At 41.7% G+C, this 23,749-nt stretch overlaps 1 protein-coding gene across 3 annotated transcripts in view; it reads left to right on the top strand.

Moving 5' to 3' along the window:
• The first annotated feature begins 18,461 nt into the window (after nt 1-18,461).
• Nucleotides 18,462-23,749, top strand: part of ARHGEF37 (Rho guanine nucleotide exchange factor 37) — a 54,967-nt gene continuing 49,679 nt past the window's right edge. Inside the window, exons 1-2 of one of the 3 annotated variants that reach the window (XM_036846710.1) lie at nt 18,466-18,740; nt 19,488-19,611. The gene's annotated coding sequence lies outside the window, so the exon portion shown is untranslated. Of the gene's footprint in view, nt 18,741-19,487; nt 19,612-23,749 lie in introns of all 3 variants that reach the window. The other 2 variants (XM_036846711.1, XM_036846709.1) reach the window with 2 other exon arrangements.

Below are 23,749 nucleotides of genomic sequence, written 5' to 3' on the forward strand. Positions count from 1 at the left end.
GACCCGCCTGGTTTCTGAAAGGCCACGCGGCCCCAGGTCTCGAGAACATGTTAGGGAGGAGTCACCTTCATTTTTCGTGGAAGACGGATACGTCAGGGCTTGGGAGTTGGGTATTGACCTTTGCTCTTTGTTTAAGGTGGTTTTTAACCTTTTGATCTTTACGGGGGCTACTCCCTCAACCGGCCCATTCCAGCTCAATTTCTCTTTTGAAAGAGGCTATCGCCTCTAGTGGAGAGAAAGAGAAAAGCAGCCCTGTGCGGGCTGGGTTTGTTCAGGGCTCCCTGTTTTAGCAGTCTAGTTGATGAGTCTTATTAGAATTCTGCGCTTTACGGAGTGTTGGATTCCCTGTTTTTACAGGAGGGGAAAAAGAGGGAAAGCAGGAATTAACCCTGCCGCTCTGTGTCTTTGTGTTGTTTACCCGCTGATGATATTTGATTCCCAAAGGAAGAAAAAAACCATATTCGAGTAATGTTAATGGCCAATATATGTGAATAGAAAATAAGATTACTACCGTGAAAAAACTGCCCATATGAAAGTTATCCTCTTCGCTCCCGCCCCCCCGCAAAAGAAACCTTGAAGAATCATATCTTGGTCGTGTTGAAAACTGCAGTGTTGACCCAAAAACATGGGGTAGAAATAACTCTTACAAAATGAAATTGACGACGTTTAAAACTTTACACGGTAAAATTTTTACTAAAAATTAGTCAGCGAATCAGATCTCGAGCACATTTTGGTTTACAAAATTTGACCTGGGAAAACTGGGCTTGGTAGTAATGATGATCACAAAAGACAGCTGCGTGTTGATGCTATCATCTGCAATATGAATCAAACCCTGATGAATGAGTGAATCAAAACCTCAGTTGTGAAAATTTAAGCAAAATCTATCCCAAATAAAATAATTTCATTAAAACTGGAAAAAATGTAGACTTAACTGCAGTTTGAAAGCTGATGAAGTAGTTAGTAATGGGGTTCATCCTGGAAGATACCTGGAATTCCTACATGTTACTCTGTTTCTGGCTTAAATATTTGTATTCATAAAGCTCTGACCTAAATGTCTTGAATTTGAAAACAGGGGGAAAAGACTCAGGGTTAGCATGAATTTTTGAGGCACTACCAAAACCCAGGCCACCTGACTCCCAAATCAACACTTCTAGACAATCTCCTTTGGTGACTCTAAAGCATGTCTGGCCTACTTAAAATTCTCTGCTGTTAGAGTTTGGTCTTAAAAAAAAAAAGGTCAAGTTTAAGCATCTTGAAGTTTCCAAGTTTTCAGAGATAGCTACTATTCTGCTGATTTTCCATCACAGCCATCCAAAATTTAATGGATTCCTCAGCTTAAAGAGTTCCTTATAAGGGGTGGGGTATACATTTAAACGGATTTTTTTGTTGTTGTAGTGAGGATACAGATGCTCAACTCGGGGTTGGGGGATAACGGTGTGCATGGAGTGGACTAGATTAGGGATTCCCCAAGGTCTGTGCGTGGACAGGGGCAAATCAAGTTTTCCATGAGATAACTAGAAAAGAGAAGTATAATGCATTTTTTCTTTAATTTATCTAATTTCAGATTACACGTTATTATGAGGTTTTATCTTCCTATATATGTGTTGTTGAAGTGCCCTTTTATAAAATGGTCCTGATGGTAGATGGTTGTTTTGTTGATATCCTTGTTTGGCAAAACTAAACGTTGATACTTTATGTCTGTCCTCCCCACCATTTTTTTTTTTTTTTAACTTTTATAAGCTTTTGAAATGCCACACTCTGGGACTCACTAATCTAAATAACTTTTAGAAGCCCTTTCAACTCTGAGAGTCTATGATTTTATGTGTATGTTTTGGTGTGTCTCCTCACTTGTTTCCTGCCTGCTGTAATCACTATTCCAACATTGACAATATCCAGCAAAATGTACTAAAATGCTATATGAGTGGTAGTAGCCTTTTCAAATGTGATTTCAGTTGAAAATCTTAAGATTTAAATTTATCAGATTAAGAAGGGCAAAAGTTGGGTTTTTTAATGTAGAAAATGGGGATTTTAGGTGTTGGCTACGAATTCAGCCTTCTCCTTAAAATCATGTATTATTCGTGGTAACTTTCAGCCTCAGTAATTGAACCTGTTTTTGGTTACAAATCATTCTGGGTTTTTTGTTTGTTTGTTTTGTTTTGTTTTTTGGCTGTACCACGTGGCTTCTGGGATCTTAGTTCCCTGACCAGGGATGGAACCTGCGGCCTCTTCAGTGAAAGCACACAGTCCCAACAACTGGACAGCAGGGAATTCCCCATTCTGTTGTTTTGAATCATCAGCAGCTTTACTGTAACGGAGGGAGTCTTCTGCAATGTGCCAAAATGCAATTCCTGACTCCTGGATCAGCTGAATTCACCAAAAATATAATTTAAAGTATAGAATAAATATTTTAGACCTTCAATGAAATTGAGATCATCTAGTTCAATAATCATATTTGTAAATGCTTTGCAATCTACACAGTGCTTTCACACATACCAGTTGGGCCCAACTAGGACAAACTGGCTTGTCCAAGATCATACAGATCTTAGTGTCAAAGAAAGGATTAGAACCCCAACCTCTAACTGAAATAAAGAGAAAAAGGAAAGGGTAGAAGGTAAATTGGGACAGTCATGCCCCGCTGATTACTTGTTTTCAAAGAGAGATCAAGATGAATTGAAAAAAAATTTTTTTTCTTAAACCACAGTGCTTACCCAAGGAAAGGTCACTGGAAAGCAGAGTGTGTTTTAAGTAAAATGATAAGGACAAGCTTAAGAGGTATAGATAGGTGCAGTAAGGAAGAAAATAAAATCACAAAGGTGGCCTGCCCATCTCTGGAGTTGTTTGGTACAAATAAGTAGAAAAATGGAATGGCAGAGACTATGTCAAATGCTTTTTCACGTGTTGTTTAACTGTTACGTAGCTTTGTGCATGATCAGTATTAGATAAGCCAGTTAATGAAGTGATTGAAAACATGAGATCAGAAATGTCCTGTTGTATCAGAGTGATAATCCATTAAGTCTTTTTTCTAGTCTTTGACAGTGACAGCTGTTTCTATGTTCCTTTCTTGTCTCAGTTCCTGTTCTCCCCCTCTGAGTTATTCACAAGGTTTTGCGAAAGTGTATTGCTGCATCTACGATAGCAACTTCAAACACTTTTGAGACATTCTGCAAACATTTCTTACCTTTTATGGGGTCATTAACCATAAATTTATTTCAATTAATTTAATTCTTTGAACATATATATCTGTGCTTTTGAACCATATGCCTTCAAGATTCTAAAGTTGATAAGTTCCACATGTATGCCCATTTACACATAAGATGTTGACTGCTCTTTTCCTTATAAAAGTGACAAGTATTCATTTGAAAAATTTAGAAAGTTTGATAAATCAGAAAAAAGGAAACAATCTCTTAGAGATAATCATGAAATGTTAACAATTTGCTGTATATGTGTCCAGTCTTTTTTTTTTCCTATGTGTATTCTGTGTGTGTATCTTGAGTGTATGTATACTTACCAGTACATATGTGTGCACACACATATATTTAATTTTATTTCTTAAAATTTGCAACAGGTAGTCATAGTGCACTTTCAGTTTTGAGATCTGTTTTTTCACTTAATGATTTGTTGGAGACCTATTTCCGTGTAACTAAGTAATCTTCCAAAATATCATTTTTAGTGTCTCTATATTAAATATGTATCATATTGACAGAACAACATTTAACCAATCTCAATGGAGTATTTTAGTTATTTCCAAACTTTTGCTAGTATAAACAATTTCAGTGAATATTCCTATAGCTAAATCTCTGCCCACATCCAGAATTAATTGGTTAGGATATATTTTTAGAAATCCTAAGGTCTTAAAATCCCTTGTATCATAAACAACAACTGATTCTGTTTTGGTAGTTTGTGATGAATAAACCCATATTCGTGGGCTATCCTATCTTCTCATTACTTAGATTTATCTTTACAAATTTAAGTCTTTATCCTTTCCTTCTGTCCTTGAAAGAGGTTGTTAGATTATCTTTACTGACCAGCCATTGTTGTAAAACCTAATAAACTTAATTAGAAGAGAGCTTTTTTTGCAACTCCCCTATTCCCTTCCCCACCCATTTCAAAATCTCAAGTATTTTGTAAATCCGTGGTTTACAGGGATGTGCTCATAAGATTAAAAATGTCCCTTTTATGGACACAGCTAACAATTGCTAACATTTGTTGGCAATTAATGAAGCAATTGCATTCTTTAGATATGTAGATTCAGTTCAAGGAAGGGGGAAAATTAGTTTCCTGTAAGAGAGAATGGGGATCAAAGGACCCTCAAAACCAAGAACATAGTTAACTTAGTATGAAAAACAGAATAATTTCATATGTGCTCAAATCTCTCGTATTTTGCATGAGCTCAAGTATTCCCATAGATATAAAAGTGTATTCTCACAAAAATAAATGTGTGGGGTCTTAGAGATGGGGAAGAATTCAAACTGTCACTGTTCCAAAACTGAGATTAACCCAGACTTTACTACAGAAATATTTTAAATGCTTGAGTTAGGCTTTTCACTGTACTTTGTTCAATGAGAATGCCTCCTTTGCCACCTATATATAAATAAAATGTTGCCATCTACATTTAGAGTAGCAGAGGACCTGGAAGTTTTCCTAACTTAAAGCAAGAGCCCCTGGAAACAGTACTAAAGTAGTGGACACATTTTATTCTTAAAAAGTAGTTTGGGGTGGGAGAGGAGAAACCAGATGGAATATCCCTTTATTTGGGTATTTAAGAGCTAGGTTAAATGGTGTAAGGAAATGTATCCTGAGCTAAGTATTCAGAAAAACTGAATTTTATTTGTGACTCTACCTTAAGTATTTTCTGAGGCTTCAGTATTGTGATCTTCTAAAAGAGAAGTCAGATTCTAAAGCTCTTTATAGGTTTAAAAAATATTGTACTATATACTAAAGATGACTCCTGTATTTGAAGTAGAAGGAAGACATTAACATGCTCTTTGCCTTTTATAGCTTCTTATAATTCAGATAATATGTAAAATTCTGATGGGCAGATCCTCACCCATTCTCCTTAATACTTGTCAGGAAAATCAAATTCTCTTAACAGTGAACCATAGCAATAGATAGATAGTTAGAAAGTAGAAGACACTCCCAAATTAGAAGAGTTTGGGAAATATCTTCTTTCTAAAATATTTAAGAAAGGCTGTAATTCTCTCTGCAGGTGCGGGAGGGACCTCACTTAAATGACCTCTGTAGGTCCCTTTCAGTCTAAAAATATCCTTGCTTAGATTCTCATACAGGGCAAGCACAAAATGATTTTACTGTTCAGCACAGTCGTATTCCTGGCAAGGAATGAGATTCAACAGTGAAAATCAAGCAAAACTTGTTTCATATCCTCTTCTAATACTGTGTACGCTAGCCCCACCCCTCCCTCTCAGAGCTGCTTTGAAATAATGCCTGATGCTTTAACTCATTTGTTTGCAATGAACATTCTGCAGTGTAATAATTAAATGCCAGAGAAATGTCCTGACAGGGAGGAAATTCAAATCATTGATGTTCCGTGTACACATTGAAAACCTTACCAAGGCCAGGCCTTGAAAGGCACTATAAAAGTTGAAATGCCTAGGTTTCCCCTGTGTTCCCCACTTCACCCCCATTATCTTGTTCTGGTCAGTCTGTCTGACCTAGCAATATTTAGATAATCAAATTATATTTTTAAATTTCTATTTTAATAACGCAAGCTATTAATTCCTGGAAATGCACTGTCATGCATGGCGTTCGGGGATATTGGTGTAGGCTTTTTTAAAAAATTTATTTATTTTTGGCTGTGTTGGGTCTTCGTTGCTGCGCGTGGGCTTTCTCTAGTTCCAGTGAGTGGGGCCTACTCTTCGTTGTGGTGCGGGGGCTTCTCATTGTGGTGGCTTCTCTTGTTGTGGAGCACGGGCTCTAGGCGTGCGGGCTTCAGTAGTTGTGGCACGCAGGCTCAGTAGTTGTGGCTCATGGGCTCTAGAGCGCAGGCTCAGTAGTTGTGGCACACGGGCTTCGTTGCTCTGCGGCATGTGGGATCTTCCCGGACCAGGGCTCAAATCCATGTCCCCTACCTTGACAGGCGGATTCAACTACTGCGCCACCAGGGAAGTCCTGTGTAGGCTACTTTTTATTTGGAAGAATTTCATTAGTGTTTTGGAGTTCCTGCAGTTTCTCTGTCCCTTTGTTTTCTCAGCCTCTGTTCTCTTCCCCTGCGTTGTTCATTAGCAAGGGCGTGAAACCCTGCTCCCAATGACTCATTATTACTCACTAGAGTGATCTACTTTTCTTTGTGAGAATAAATTTTCAAGATGCTTGAGTTGCCATTCCTGAAGAGAACAGGTCCTAAGAACACATCCTGTTAACTGTCATCTCTCCATGCTAATGCAGGGAAGCACTGATGCTGATCACAGAAAATGGAATAGCTGCTCCATTTGATGCTGGCCAAGCCCAACACCACTGCAAAAAGACTTTCTGCAATGAGCAGAGCCCAGGGCCTGATTAGGGGAAAACACACACACACACACACACACACAAAACAAACAAAAAAACTCTGGATTGTAGGCCCCTAATCCACAAAGCCAAAGATGTCAAATTATGTTTATAGAGCCCTTTACAATTCATGAAGTAATTTCTCATTCACTAAATTGTGCTTTTCCTGACCTGTTTTAGAGATACGTAAAGCATCTTTTATTATATTCATCTTGTGTGTGATGAAGCTGAAGCTCTGGAGAGGTGTGGTGACTTCTTGAGAACTCCCTAAGATCCATACCAGTGTTCTATAAAGTATGCCTGTTCACTCTCACAGTTAGCATGTCCTGTCCAGACCCTGGTGCCTGCTCTAGATCTGGATAGGGAGTATATTAGCAGTCACTACCTCAGTTGACGTATGGTTGATTTAAATCATCCCCCTCCAGCTGGTTGACCCAGCCCACCTGCAGCTCAATTGATCTCTCAGTGTCAAAGTTACACAACTTGGTGCTCAGTAATGGTCTGGGTTCTGACTTCTGGCTGTGTCTGAATTCCCACATACTTTTGAGGGCTGACACCCATCTCCTCCATGTCTGAATCTCAAACCCTGTAGTCCCTGGTTCTACAGCTGGTTCACAGATCCTGGCTACCTGACCTCAATTATTTACCTACAGCCATCCCTCCCGGACAATGCTGCTTACTCTTGCCTCACCAGTGTTAATTACTTCTGCCTCTCCCCCTTTCAGATTCTAAAGCCAACTGACCTATTTAAATGCTACTTACCTATCAGACTGTCCAGACCCTCCTTACTTCCTGTTGGACCCTGAACCTGACCTGAACTCCTAAGACTGCTTATCTGTGTTCTTCTAGTCTAGGCAAATGATAGCCCCTTCTAACCTATATGAAACATTTTCTTTTGTTGCTTAGAATTTCAAATTCTGTTGACCTTCTTAGCTTATATTTTCTTGGCCCACACTATGTCGTCGATTACCATAGCTTCTGCTTAGTTGAAATAGGATATGTAAAAGCACCGTGTTTAAGCCATAAACCCCATACAAATGTACCCTGCTGCTGTAATTAGGCAATTCAAGCCAGAGGTGACTTTTTCTGACCTTTCTGGTGGAGGAAGACAGTCTGTCAGCTGAAATAGGAACTTAATTATTACCCCAAACCAAAAATAGGTGTATCGACTATTATACTACCGCAACTGATTTCTTTGTGTAGTTGATTCCTTTTGACAAGGTTACCACCATAGGCTTTTTTTTTTTTAATTAATTAATTGATTTTATTTTATTTTTGGCTGTGTTGGGTCTTCGTTTCTGTGCGAGGGCTTTCTCCAGTTGCGGCAAGTGGGGGCCACTCTTCATCGCGATGCGCGGGCCTCTCACTATCGCGGCCTCTCCTGTTGCAGAGCACGGGCTCCAGACGCGCAGGCTCAGTAGTTGTGGCTCATGGGCCTAGTTGCTCCACGGCATGTGGGATCTTCCCAGACCAGGGCTCGAACCCGTGTCCCCTGCATTGGCAGGCAGACTCCCAACCACTGCGCCACCAGGGAAGCCCCACACCATAGGCTTTTAAGATGTGTCATAGGGAACAGAAATAATATATTCTAGGCTATTCTAAAGGCCTCAGACCCTTTTTTCTAATCAACCTGAAGATACTGAGTTTTCAGAGGGCATATACTCTGATCGATTTTCCCATGCAGTGTTGTTCTTACTCACATTACCTTATGTCAAAAAGGAAAAAAAAAAGATCTTGTGGGGAAAGTAATTTCATTGTTTTAAATTTTTAGATAGGGTGACTGAGGCCCAGAGATCTTAGTTAACTTGCTTAAGTGCCCTAAATAAGTTAGGGGTGCATTTTGTACTTGAACTCAGATTTTTTTCTGACTCTAAAGAATCTGCTTTTTTATTTCTCCAGCCCATGCATTTCAAAACTGTAAAACATTCTGGGAAGGAAACTGCTCATTTATTTCAAGATTAAGTGAAGATATATATAAAAGTCCACTTAACAGATCACGTAATATGCCACGGAAAGGTATGTTCAAGAACCCATGCCAGATTATGGTTTTCAATGATTATACAATGCTGCCATCTTGTGGATATGATCATTTGCTGTTGCATTAGCCGGCTTCTGTAGCCAAGCATCGTGCTGGGCCAGAATCACCTAGTTGGATCTGAACATTCAAATGTTAAATGCCCAGGAAAGAGCTGGAGTTGGGGAATTTAGAATAACATTTGAGGGACTAAGCAAGTGTCAGGAGTTTGAGCAAACCTATTGTGCTTTCTGAACAAGATCAAGCATTGCATTATTTCTCGTTAACAATACTTGAATGCTATGATATATAAAGTCAGTGCATCTTATGTTTACATGATAAGGGGATAAGAGAAAAAAGAAAACAAAGGTATGTCTTTTCCATATGGATAACCAGTTATTCCTGCATCCCTGGTTGAAAACAATTTCCCTTTCTGCCAGTCTTAGTCAGTTCGGTATGCTATAACAAAATACCATAGATAGGCTGGGTATCTTAAAGAACAGAAATTTATTTTCTCACAGTTCTGGAGGCTGGAAGTCTGAGATCAGGGTTCCAGCAAGGTCAAGTTCTGGTAAAGGCCCTCTTCTGAGCTGCCAACTTCTCATGGCAGAAAGCAGTTACAGGTTATCAAGAAGAGTAAACATCACCCAAGGACTTTGTTTCCTCCCTGGGGAAAGAGTTAGTGTGTTTTCAATTGTATACAAGATGGTTGTATCATGGTAGGTGAAAGTATGACCTTGTTATTGTCTTTATTTGGAGACCAGGTATGGTTTAAGGAGATGCATATGCGTGCCAAGTTAACAAGGGATGAACCTGTGATAATAAATTTTATTTGTCATCTCAGCTGGGCCATAATACCCAAATGTTTGGTCAAACATTCTGGATGTTTTTATGAAGGTATTTTTTGGATGAAATTAACGTTTAAGTAGATGGACTTTGAGTAAAGCAAAATACCCTCCATAGTATGGTGGGCTTCATCTAGTCATTTGAAGGTCTTGATAAAACAAAGACTGACCTCTCCCAAGCAAGAAGGAGTTCTAGCAGACAGCCTTTGGAACTCTTTGCAACTCTTCCCTGGGTCTCAGCTTGCTGGCCTACCCTGCAGATTTTGAATTTACCAAGCTTTCACAATCACGTGAGCTAATTCCTTAAAATAAATCTCTCTCTGTCTCTCTTTCTCTCTCTCTCTCTCTCTCTGTCTGTCTCTCTCTCTCACACATACACACACACACATCCTGTTGGTTCTTTTTCTCTGGAAAACTCTAATACACTCATTCACTTTATTCAGGTCACTGCTAAAATGTTCTCTCCTTAGAAACATTTTTCGTGACCAAATTATTTAAAATAGCCCCTTACACACACCTCCTCACCATACCTAGTTACTTTTCAGCTCTTTACCCTACTTCATTTTCCTTCACAGCACTTACTAGTATCTAAAATTTTATCTGTATATATATATATATATATTACTCTTTTATTGACTTAATTCCTTCACTAGAACATTTGCTTAATGAGACAGGAACTTTCTCTGTCTTATTCACTAATGTATCCCCAGCTCAGTGCCTGCCTCAATAATAGCCGTTGAATGATTGAATGGAATATATGTATATATAATGTAGATTTACATATGTACATATTCAGCATATGGCTCTGAAACCTGCCTTTTTTCAGTTAACAATATATCATATCTATAACGTGGACTTCTCCACATGTCCGTACCTTGAGATAAACCTTGTTCTTTTAATTGGTTGTGTAGTATTCCATGGTGTGGACATACTGGAATTTATTTAACTATCTCCTGCTGATAGTTTTTGAGCTGTTTCTATCCCTTCACTTTGATTTTTTAAAAGTCACAAACCACAGCAATATGCATGTATCTTTGTGCACTTGTGTGTGGATTTCTATAGGATAAATTAATAGAAGTGAAATTCCTGAGTCAAAAAGGTTTTGTCAACTCACACTCTTACTAATTGGTTATACCCTTGCCCACCCAATTGCTGATTTTTTTTTTTTTAATTTATTTATTTTTGGCTGTGTTGGGCCTTTGTTTCTGTGTGAGGGCTTTCTCTAGTTACAGCGAGCGGGGGCCACTCTTCATCGCGGTGCGTGGGCCTCTCACTATCGCGGCCTCTCTTGTTGTGGAGCACAGGCTCCAGACACGCAGGCTCAGTAGTTGTGGCTCACGGGCCCAGTTGCTCCGTGGCATGTGGGATCTTCCCAGACCAGGGCTCGAACCCGTGTCCCCTGCATTGGCAGGCAGATTCTCAACCACTGTGCTACCAGGGAAGCCCTCAATTGCTGATTTTTAAATAGTGGCAGTAAGACCTTGAGGCTATAGTCCAGCGTGGTGAATGCATACTGCAGGAGAGGGAGTTTCCTTTTCTCACTAGACTTCTTTCTCATGCAGTTTCCAGGAAAGCATTGCTTTGACCTGACAGAGGGTACCTCCAACAAAAAACCAATGAATAAAAATCTGATATTCCAATATTCAAACAATATTTGAAAAGGTACTGGTCAAATATTTCAACTGTAGTTTTACTTGGTGGTGTGAAATACAGCAGTTGGAAGGAGTTGGTGGTGTGAAACACACCAGGTGAAACACAGCAGTTGAAGGAAGTTGTTCATAAGGAAGTTTAATAAAAGTCTGGCTCTCCTAGCTTTATCTGACTGTTCTTTCTCAGTCTTTTTTGCTGGCTCCCTTTTCTCTGCCTGCTGCTTGGCTGTGTTCACCAGGTCTTTGTCCTTAGGCTTCTTCTTTTTATGTCTTTCCTATTTTCCCAGGGTGATCTCATTCACTCTTACAGCTCCCTGTACAGTAGATATGGCAGTGATCTCCAAATCTATACTGCCAAGCCAAACTTCTCTCTCCCAGAACCTTACATCCATCTTCCCACTGGATACCTCTACTTGGATAAGCCACAGGGTCAGCTAGTCCCAAACTGGTTGCATTACTTGTCCCCAAACCTTTCCTTCTCTAGGAGCTTTTTCTTTTTCTTTTTTTTTTTTTGTTTTTTTAATAAATTTATTTATTTATTTATTTATGGCTGCGTTGGGTCTTTGTTGCTGCACACGGGCGTTCTCTAGTTGTGGTGAACGGGGGCTACTCTTCGTTGCAGCGTGTGTGCTTCTCATTGCAGTGGCCTCTTTTGTTGTCAAGCACAGGCTCTAGGCGTGCAGGCTTCAGTAGTTGTGGCCCGCAGGCTCAGCAGTTGTGGCTCGTGGGCTCTAGAGCACAGGCTCAATAGTTGTAGTGCATGGGCTTAGTTGCTCCGTGGCACGCGGGATCTTCCCGGACCAGGGCTTGAACCCATGTCCCCTGCACTGGCAGGCAGATTCTTAACCACTGCGTCACCAGGGAAGTCCCCTAGGATGCTTTTTCTTTAATGTAGGCTACCAGCATCCATCTACTTACCCAAAACATAAATCTCAGAGTCAGCATAGGCCCTCCATCCTCACATCCTGTAGGTGTCCTCAAATTCTATAGATATTTCTTTAGCATTTTACTCTTACCCTCCCGCCCTCTACTTCACTATCACTGCAGCCTTAATCTGAAGCCTATTATCTCTCCCCTGTCTGAAAAGTACAATTTTCTAACTGGTCTCTCATCCTCCAGCCTTATTTCCTTCTGGGATCCATTTTCCATTCTCTGGACAGATGATCTTTCTAAAATTCTAATAATATCATGCTATCCCCATTCCTCAGTGACTCCCCCATCGCCTACAGGTAAAGTATAAATTCCTTAGTATGGCATACATGCCTTGCATGATCTGGAGCCTCTCTGTCACTGCACACCTCAATGTATACCATTCAGTCCAGTTACAATGAAGTGATTGCAGTCTCTGAAAAACACAAGGTAGTTGCATATTGTTATGCCTTTGCATGTAGTCCTTTCTCCCTGGCGTAACTTTCTATGCCTATCTGCTTGGTAAAAATTCTCTTTAAAGACTCAGCAGGAGGGTTACCATATCTTTGGCTCCCCAAGCTCCCTGTAGAATTGCTGTCTCCCTCCTACAGCAGATACTGTTGGCTGCCTACCCAAGAACATTCCCCCTGATTTTTCCTCTTTCCCAATAAGACTCCAATTTTGTCAAGGCTACATGACTATATGCTTCAGAAGGGAGCTGGCCCAATGTTGAATGTTCATTCATCTAAGCCAGTCAGTGATTGGTTTAGGTATGGTTAGATATGGACATGCTATTCTAGTCAATGATATAGAAGAAGTCTGCTGGACAGCTTTTTGGAGGGTTTGATCTCTTGAAGAGACACACAGGCAGAGATGGTCTTTTCTTCTGATAGAGATTATAGCTTCTGGATGAGCTGGATTTCTGGCACTAGAACCAAAGGAGTACTGACTAATACAAGGAGTACAGTAGAAGCAAAGTAAGTTCCCCCAAACTTGGCTAACAAATCACGATGGTAATGGGTTAAAACCAATTACTAGAACTAAGGCACTTAATCAGTGATGGAGTTCCAGCAAAGTAGACTTAAGAGGGACTCTCCTAAGCTTCATAGCCAAGGCTCCACATATTTCTACAGATTAAGAACAGAACTATTCCAGAGCTCAAGGCCGGGTCTGTGTGGGGAGGTTGTGGTCTTGCCCACGGGATGAAGGAGCCAGAAAACCTGGAAGGGGGAGAGAACAGCTCTGTTCTTAGAAGGGTTATTATACCTGCAAAGAGCCAGGAACCCACAGGGAAGCCTCTGGAAGCCAGGAAGGGAGAGAAACAAAAGAGGTATCAGTACTCAGTGGTGTTTCCCAATACAAATTAGCAAACTGGCCCAGAGGTGGTAAGACACACTGGAAGAAATGCAGGCTTTGGAGTCATACTGCTGAGGTTGCAGTCCCAGTTCTGCCACTTCTGGCAGCAAGGCCCCTGGCAAGTTTCTGAATCTCTCTAAATCTCAGGTTTCTCATTTGTAAAAAGAAGATGGTAATACTTTTCTTTTAGGGCTGACTAGCAGAGTATCTCGCTTATAATATGGGCTCAATAAAGCAGACACTCTTGTTATAAAATTTTTTATATGTTGCTAATGAGGTTACTACACTAGCTTGTTACCTGATGAAAGTTTAATTCTGCTAAAGACCCGGCAACCAATAATTTCTTGACTTGCCTTTCTGACAATTTAAAATCTCAGAAGCATGAATAAATGATTCGAGAAACATACATTTGGACTTAGTAGAATTTTAAAAAAATGGTGATGGGAATCTTTGGAGAAAGCAACCAAGTGAGAGAAAATATGGAGTAGTAGTAGTTGGCTATGCACTTATCACCTATGAGCCGTGTACTCTTGGACAGGTTACTTCATCTCTCTGAGCTTCAGTTTCCTCATCTGTAAAATGCAAATAATATCTATCATATAGGATGACTGTCACGATTAGAAATAATCCATGAAAAATTTCTGGCATGTATTAGGTACTCAGTAAGTAGCACCTATTTTTAGTATTACTGTAGAAATTAGAGTGGTAAATTTCATAGAATTAAATTAAAAAATAGATATGATCCCAAGACTGAGACTCTAAAAGAGGTAGGCAGTCTTCTTAAAAATTTATCAGAAAAATAAATTGGATTTATTATGCTCATGGCACTGTCCCCACTGAGCTGCTAAGTACACTTTTGACACAGTTTACCCCTTCGCAACCTTTCTTTGCTCAACTCTGCAATTATAAGTGATTCCAATAAGAAATAAAAGGAGAGGCTTGGGAAGAAAATATTGTTACTGTAAAGAAGCTCTTTGACTAGCTAAAATTTTAACAAGTTGAGTAATAAGTATGACAGCCACCTCTTCTGGTTTTGAGAGTTCAGCTCAGGTGCTGTATTAAGCATTTTACGCAGATTATACTCTTTAATTCTTTCAGTTTAGGCCTATAAATTATTAGAGGACTTCATAGTGGACATTTGTCATATTCCTGGCTGCCCAGCCTCCAAATTGCCTTTATAAGTTTGGGGAACAGGCCACGGTGTGAGGCAGGCCCCTACATCTCACTCATGGAAGCCAAAAGGCCCTGGTATCAGTTTTTCCTGATTGTTGACTGCTTGGGACCCAAGCATGACTGATTAGCCCATCCCTCCAGGATTGTGATTCTGGAGATAGGGGTCAAGAGAAGCAGGCAGGGCTTCCATGGTGGCGCAGTGGTTAAGAATCCACCTGCCAATGCAGGGGACATGGGTTCGAGCCCTGGTCTGGGAAGATCCCACATGCCATGGAGCAACTAAGCCCATGCGCCACAACTACTGAGCCTGCGCTCCAGAGCCCACGAGCCACAACTACTGAGCCCGCATGCCACAACTACTGAAGCCTGGGCTCCTAGAGCCCGTGCTCTGCAACAAGAGAAGTCACCGCAATGAGAAGCCCGTGCACCGCAACGAAGAGTAGCCCCCACTCACTGCCACTAGAGAAAGCCCACACACAGCAACAAAGACCCAATGCAGCCAAAAATAAATAAAATAAATACATTAAAAAAAAAAAAAAAAAAGAGAAGCAGGCAATGTGTAAAATTTACTCTGGTAGTGGTGGTATTCAGTATCTGGTGGCAGTGATGGCAGCTGGGTCAGCTATGGCACGCAGTTCCCAGGGCATTGCCAGTGTCCAGCAGCAGCATCTTTCCTATGGCGTGGTTTCCTCTGTGTGTCTGGCCACCCAGCCTACGTTGGTGCCTCCTGTATTCTTAGCCTGGTTTTCTAGTCTTTGCATTGATTCTTTGAGCTCCCCAATACTCTTTGAATAAATTCCTTTTCTGCTTCAGTTAACTAAAATCGGGTTTTGTTGTGTACAACCAAAAGACTGGCTAGTACATAGTCTTTAGGTAACGCTCAACCCAAAAGAGTCTGATGTTGCTGCTTTTAGTACGGATCTCTGGATAAAGTCATGGTCAGATATGCAACTGGTCTGGGAGTTCTGTCTAGGTTTCCCTTAAGCCCATGCACCTCAGGGAAAATATCTGCTGCCCCACCCTAAACCAACTATTCTTTATCTCCCACAACTTCTTAATTCACACTCATTCACTTACCCAGTCAATAATCACTTATTAAGCACCTACTATATACAGGGCAATATGCCAGGCACTGAGAGGAGTCCAAAGATGAATAAGCTGTAGCCCTGACAGTATACTTTGAAATTTTGAACCAGGTAAATATATTTTCTTAAAAAATAAATTAAGGGGCTTCCCTGGTGGCGCAGTGGTTGAGAATCTGCCTGCCAATGCAGGGGACACGGGTTCGAACCCTGGTCTGGGAAGATCCCACATGCCGCGGAGCAACTAGACCCATGAGCCACAACTACTGAGCCTGTGCGTCTGGAACCTGTGCTCCACAACAAGAGAGGCCACGACAGTGAGAGGCCTGCGCACCGCGATGAAGAGTGGCCCCCACTCGCCGCGACTAGAGAAAGCCCTCGCACAGAAACGAAGACCCAACACAACCAAAAATAAATAAATAAATTAAAAATAAATAAATAAATTAAGGACTTCTCTGGTGGTCCAGTGGTTAAGACTCTGCACTTCCACTGAAGGGGGCATGGGTTTGATCCCTGGCTGGGGAAGATCCCGCATGCTGCGCCATGAGGCCAAAAAAATTTAAAAATTTCAAAAATTAAAAAATTGCTCACTCTGTTGAGGGTAGAAGTGAAGGGGAACTCTTTTTTTAAATTTATTTATTTATTTATTTTTGGCTGTGTTGGGTCTTCGTTTCTGTGCGAGGGCTTTCTCTAGTTGCGGCGAGCCGGGGCTACTCTTCATCGCGGTGCGCGGGCCTCTCGCTATTGCGGCGGCCTCTCTTGTTGCGGAGCACAGGCTCCAGACGCGCAGGCTCAGCAGCTGTGGCACACGGGCTTAGCTGCTCCGCGGCATGTGGGATCTTCCCAGACCAGGGCTTGAACCCATGTCCCCTGCATTGGCAGGCAGATTCTCAACCACTGCGCCACCAGGGAAGCCCGAAGGGGAACTCTTTTTATCTTCGAGTTAGTATCACTGGGGACAAGGTGATATCCATTTCTTTGTAAATGTCCTAGAAATCAATCCCAAAAGGCAATTGGATTCCTTTGTTAGAGGTTTCCAGTCAAAACAAACAAGTAGCTCTCCAGAGCTCTGAGAAAAGAATGCCTCTTTTGAAGCTGACAACTAGATTTCTGCTTATCAAAATATTTGTGACTAGGATGAAAGATGGGGAATTAGTCCCAGTGCATTAGAAATTTAACTCAAGATAACCCATAGTCCTAAAATAGAATCAAAGAAACATCAGTTTCAAATAAAAATATCACCTAGCTTCTCTCCTTTTCCTTAACTTATGAAATAAATTGTACTCCAGGGAAGCAGGGACTCCACTACCTATTGAACCCCTATATTATAGTAATTTGCCCAGGAGGTTTGACACTTCTATCTGAAAACACAGAATATTCAACACAAGCAAGGAAGAAGGGCACATGCATATTAGTAATGGAAAGTAAATAGGTAAAGCAGATGATTCCAGACACCTGGGACAAGTGGTCTCTCTCTCTCTCTCTCTCTCTCACACACACACACACACAAAAGGAGCATAAAGTGAGGTGCTGAGCACTCACAAGACCCTCACCCACAAACAGGAAGTCTGATCTAGAAGTCAGACTTGTTTTGGGGGTCAGGGCTTCATTCCCTGGGTGATTTTGGACAAGTCACTTAACCACTCTAGGACTCAAATTCTCTTCAGAATTAGAAGGAAACTTAGAGATCACCTAAACTTTAACTTTTGCATGACTCTTCTTTGAAGCATCCCCAATAACCAATAAGCCTCTCTAGTTGGATGCTGACCTTTAGTGACAGGATGCTCACTCTCTCCAGGCAACTGATGTCATTTTTGAAATGCTCTGATTGTTAGATAAGTTCTACCTTACATACTTGCAATTTGTCTCCTTATAGCTTTCCCCATGCTAGTGACCTCTAAGTTCATGTACGTGAAGTCTGATGCATGGACAGCTCTTTAAGAAAGCTCTCAACTTCCTTTGCTTTTCTCCTCTACAGACTAAAACCACCCCCTCCTCTTCTATTGTTCTCATCCATCACATTCAAGATACAGCACCATGCTGGTCTTCATATTTTTATGCATGTAGAGTAGTGCTTAAGCACCCTGAGGCCTCAGACAGTCTGAATTTGAGTACTGGTCCTGTCACTTAGTAGCTGTGTGACAGTGAGCAAGTTACTTTCATTTCTCTAGCCTCAGTTTTTCTCTCTAAAATGAGGATGATAATAGGTATACCTATCATTAGAGAAGTTATGAATCTTATTGATGAGGAAATACAAATAAAATGTTTAGTACAGTACCTGGCACTGAGTAAGCAATATTACTAGTGCTATCACTAATAATAGTAATAACGTTCACATAATGAGAGTAAGAATGAATATTAGAATTGGAGGATTTAGAAAAGTTAATCTAGTCCATTCTTGACTCCATAAACAAAATTTGGTTGCCCTGATATGAAACTTTCCGTACTTTTCACGTAATGATCACTTTCAAGTGTGTGTTCATTGTCAGGCACGCCCCAAGGGGGCAGGGACCTTGTCTGTTATGTTGACTGCTGAATACTTGGTGCCTAGAACAGAGTCCCACTCACTACTGTGAGTCATAGAAAAGGAAACTGGGGTGCAGGGAGACTGGCAGATTTATCTAAGATTGCGCAGAGGGCTCCCAAGAGAGCTAGGATAGGAACCCAGAAATCCTGCGCAGCCGGCACTCAGAATTAAAATCAAGGTCCAGCCCTAAAGTTTGGTGATTCGGGCAGGAGCACAGATATTCAGGGATCCTGGGGTCAACATTCCCACCGGATGGCCTAACTGCCGGTCCCTGTTTTGGTGCTGAGTAGCCTGAGGGAGGAGTAGGTGCCTAAATGAGAAGTCGCGGGTGGGTGGGTCACCGGGCGCAGCACTGACACCCACTTGCAAGGCTTCGCGCTGGCTGCGGGCCAGCGCACGGTAGTTGCTGCAGTCGCCGGGCCACCCCGGCTGGGACCCACTCCAGAGAGCGCCCAGTGGAAAACAACCTGCCTCCAGTTGGACAATTAACAAAGGCGCGAGCCGGGGCCGCCCCCTCTCGGCGCACGCACATACGCAGCGTGGGCAGAGCCGCGACCGCCGGCGCTCTCCCTCAGAACAGCGCTCGCAGGCCCCAGCGCCGCGTGGGGCCGGGAGCGCGGCGCCTCTCCTTCCCTGGCTGCGCAATCGCTGGGGCGGTCGAGCTGGCACCTTGCGCGAGCGGTGAGTCCGCCCGGGTGATTGGGGCCGGTAGCATAGGGCCAGGGAAGGTTGCGGGAAAACAGCTGCTGATCAGATCCGGGAAGGGAGGTTGGGGGAGTGCGGGAGCTACGACGCCGGTCCGGGTTGCTTGGTAGCTAGCTTTGTGTCTTGAGCCTAATGGGAATGCAAGCAACCTGATCCAGCTGACCCAAGCGGGTCAGTTTACAGGTGGAAAACTGAGGCCCAGAGAGGTAAGCTGGCCTGGCATTGTTTATCCCTGTGCTTCAGTGTAGAACTGGCGACTTTTTAATGACTCCATATACGTTAAAACAATGGAATAATACAAACAATGGTTAAAAACAAAAAAATCCTTGACAGGGAAAGTTTAATTATAAATAGGGCCAGGGGAAAAGAGAAAGGAAATCTGTGGTCCATAGGTTAGCTGCCTGGGCCAACAGCCCTCGGAGAAGTAGTGCCAAGACTGGGACTGAAAGCCAGAACTTCCCACCCCTGCCGCAGTGCTCCCTGGACAGCGAGCGCCAGGAATTTAGAGAATGGGGAAGCTGACAGCCTGCCCAGGTGCTGGCTCTTAACCTTATTGGGATCACTGACTCCTTAAAAATCTGGGTCCCCTCCCCAGGGTTCACACATAATCTTGCACACAGTTTCGGATTTGACAGCAGGATGAAGCATTCCTGCTGTAAGGAATGACTGAAGGCTGGCACTCAGGCTGCGCTGTTTCAGAGCAGTTTATTTGCTCCTTTAAAGGGAGGCAGCTGGTGAAGGAGTGAGTTCCTGCTCTGAGTTCAGACAGCGTCCGACGCCCCTAGCTGCCTGATTTTGGACACATTGTTTAACCTCTCCAAGGCCCAGTTTTCTTTGTAAACTTGAGGTAAGATTGCTTCATCTTTCATGTTGTTGTCAGACTACAGATGAACGTTGAGCCCAGTGCCTCGCTCGTAGTAGGTGCTCAATAAAAGGGCTGGCGCACACAACCCAATGAGTCAAAGGCGTGCCAGTTAAGAAAAAGTGATGACCTGCGGGAAATTGGGCTGTATCCGAAATAAAAGAAAAAAAAAATTAAAAAATTTAAAACATGCAAATATAAAGTCAGCCCTATTATGACTTATAAGCGGCTGCACATACCTTGGTGATAGTAACCTAAAAAAGAGTGCACCTATTTAGAATAATGCACAACACTCAATATTTGACCCTAGCTCAAATGCTGAAAGTAGAAACTACCAGACATTCTAACAAGGACAGCTTATTGGGCCTCACATGGCCCTTTTGAATGGAACCAGCATCTGTATAGTTGTTTTTAAATGAGAGGAAAGAGGAGGACATACATGGGAACCTGGGCACCTCCCTAATCTTGCCCAGAGATGGAGGCTCAGCTGAGTTTCTGCCAGGGTACAGGAGTTACTTGGCAGTTGGCTCACATCCCTCTTGGATCAGCAGCTTGCTGTGGTAAACAGTGCCTTGGTTGATTCTGTTCTAGAACAAATAAATGGCTTTTTATTTAACTGATTGGGGATGGGGGTTGTTTTGGGTGCTGTAACTGAAGCAAAATGGCATTTGTTGAGCTTGATTGTCCAAAGCCTGTTGCTTATTGACAGGCTTAAGCTCTTTAAAATCGATGGGTCCAAAATTGTGAGGAGAGGGCCTGGGCAAGCCTACTTATCTATAAAAGGAACTGCCCTTACCAAATACTGTGTTGTCTCCTTTCTCTACCATTTTAGGCCTTGCCAATAGAGGCAGGGAAATATGGCTTAGGGCAAATAGCTGTTATTTTATTTGGGTTAAGACACACACTACCTGTCTGGTGGTTACATTCCTCTCTGTGTATTTATAAGGGGCAGTTTTTCCTCAGAGAGAGAAAGAAAGAACGTGTATGTGTATGTCTGGAACGTCTTTTGCCCTCTGTCTACTCAACCTCAAACAGTCATTTCTCAACCCAGAGAAGTCCTTTTTCTGCAAGCTTGGTGATTTTGGCACATTCCTTCCCTTGCTGGCTCTGTTGCCTGATTTTGTTTCACAGTAGCTCTCTTAGAAAGTTGTTTTTGATTTGATCTTTAGGTTCCAAACTCTTGGTGTTCCATGGGACAACACAGAGCACACACAGTCATTCTCTTAGACAAAGGCTCTTACTTATTTGAAGGCAGTCCATGTACCCCTTCCGTGCATTTGCCTCTCCAGACTCACTGTCTTCATTCCTTCAACTATTCCTTAGGAGGACAATAGTTAAGAGCAGACTTTCTCAAGAAATCTACAGAGCGCTTGCATCAGAATTATCTAGGGGCTTGTCAAAATGCCCCATCTGTGACCTACTGAATCAGAATCTTCAAGAGCAGGGGCAAGAATTTGCATGCCTAATAAGTGCTCCTGGTGGTTCTTGTGCACCTCTGGTTGCCTATGTGTGTGTTGGGGGGTAGGAGACTATTAATTATTTATACATTTCTGTATTGTTTGTCTAGGTATGTAATAAGTGAGAGCCTCTTTTGTAATTTTTTTTTTTTTTTTTTTTGGCTGCGCCACACGACATGTAGAATCTTATTTCCCCAACCAGGGATTGAACCCATGCCCCTTGCAGTGGAAGGGCAGAGTCTTAACCACTGGACCGCCAGGGCAGTCCTCTTTTGTAATTTAAGCAAACAAACAAAAACCCCATGATGTCCAAAGAAAATATATTCGTGGCAAATAAGCACTTGAAAAGATGTTCAAGATCATTAATCGTTGGGGAAATGCACATTAAAACCACAAGCAGATAAAACTTCGTACAAAGACTGGCTACATCAAGTGTTGACCAGGTTGCAGAACTCATACACTGTTGGTGGGAAAGTAAAATGGTACAACCACTTTTTAAAAGTATGACATTTTCTTTTAAAAATATATACCTATCTGTGATCTAAACATTGCATTCCTAAAAAAAAAAAAAAGTGAAAAATAAACATTGCATTCCTAGGTCCAGCTTTATTGTAATAGAGAAACAGGAAGCAACCAATTTTTAATCCAGTGCATAGATAAACTGTGGTATATTTATCTAATATACTACTACTCAGCAATAAAAAGTAATGAACTATTGATACATGCTACAACATGGATGAATGTCAAAATAATTTTGCTGAAAGGAAGAAGCCAGACAAAAAAGTGTACCTACTATATAATTCCAGTTATATAAAATTCAAGGGGAGTTTCTCTTAGCTGACCTCAAACTTTGTTGTGGCTTCCAAGAGTTGTGTGTCTAACTCCACTTGTAACAGTGTCATTGGCAATTTGATCACTGTTCTGCCAGTGTTCATCCTTGTCATTCAGTCATTAATTCAATTAGTTGAGCACCTACTATGTGCTAGATCTAGAGTAGACACTAGATGATGCGTTGATGAATATAAGAAACATGGTCTTTGCCCTTGTGGAGCTTCTGCTCTATTGAATGAACCAGTAAAACAAATTGAATAGGAAACATAATTATTGGGGGAAAGGAGTGGTTCTTTGGAAGGGGGATGACTTTCAGGGAAGACTTGTCTGGGTTTCAACAGAGGAATAAAGCAGTCAATTTTATGTTTTTGAATGACCACTCCACTCTGGTGCTGTGTATGCATCCAGTCAGGAGGCTGTTGTACTGATTCAGGAGAAAAATGGTGGAGGTTTAGGCTCAGGTGGTCTTAGAGATGGGAAGCACCAAAAGAACTAATGGCTATCCTTAATGAAACAGGGCAGATCCCAGAGGTTGACACTGACCAACACTCTTTGAATTTGGTATTTTATCAGTTTTTAGTCCATATTATTGTCCTATTGCTTCCCCATTGCCACATCTTATTCCATTACCTCACCTTATTCCTTATTTGTAAGGATGTCACGAGAGACCAGCAGTACCTTCCTAGTCCAGTTACACTAGCCTGTGGTATTCCTTTGATCTACTGATCTAGTCAACTTTCATTAAGGGAATGAGGATAGTCTGGCATGACCTGTTTGTCTTTTTTCTGTTAACCTATGCTGGCTCTCAGTGATGTCTGTCTCACAGACAGATGGTCTTTCCAAGGGCTGATAGACCATCTGTTCTAATCAAGTGGCAGAAACCCAACTCAGAGTGGTTTAGGCCAAAGTGGGGTGGGGAATGAAAATGTGTTAGCTCACATAAAAAAAAAATCCAAAGGGAATCAGTCTCCATCATGGCTGGATTAAGTAATGCCATCAGGGCTTAGTCTCATGGTCTCTCCATCTCTCAGCTCCATTTCTTTGTTATTAGCTGCATTGTCAGTTAGGCTCTGCTGTGTAGTTCGTATTACTTATTATTATCATCATGATTAGCTGTTCTCACCATCTGCTTGAATATGATCAGCTAAGTGTCCTTAGACAACTTCATCCCTCTGATCCACGGTCATACTACTCTTTCCAGTTTAACAGTAATAGTAACAAAAACAACAGCTACCATTATTGAAAGCTCACCACGTAGCAGACACTCTGCTATACACTTTACATGGATTATCGTATGAAATCTTATAACAACCCTATAAGGAAGGTTATATAATTATCCCAGGGAGCCAGCTGATTGATTGCAGAATCAGAATTTGAAATCAGGTTTTCTGGCTCCAGGGTCTAGGCTCCTAACTTTCATAGTGACCCCTGCAGTCACTCTTTAGGGCTAAGAAGAGGAAAGCAAAGCCATCAAATAGAGTGCCTATTTTTTACTTTTTCTGAACATGAATGTTAAAATTTAGTTGGCAGTCATAGTAGGGGCAGAGCTGTGGAGGTTATTCTTACAATTTTGTTAATCCCAGACGCTTCTGTGTTTTAGAGTTCTGGAAGCTCTTTGTACAGGACCCACCACTCTGACTCTTGTATGTATCTTTATAAATGAGGCTCATTAGCCAGGATCCCTATGTGGCCATTCTCATTTCTATAGGTATTTCCTCCCTTTATTCTTCAACAGGGTCTTTTGTTAGCATGATGTTTAACTTCACCTTCAACAGTCTTCCCATGAACCCTAATCCCTAGAGGTTTTACTTCCTTTTTTTTCCCTTAAATGTTTA

Source organism: Balaenoptera musculus, chromosome 3, assembly GCF_009873245.2.
Source record: "Balaenoptera musculus isolate JJ_BM4_2016_0621 chromosome 3, mBalMus1.pri.v3, whole genome shotgun sequence".
Lineage (NCBI taxonomy): Eukaryota > Metazoa > Chordata > Mammalia > Artiodactyla > Balaenopteridae > Balaenoptera > Balaenoptera musculus.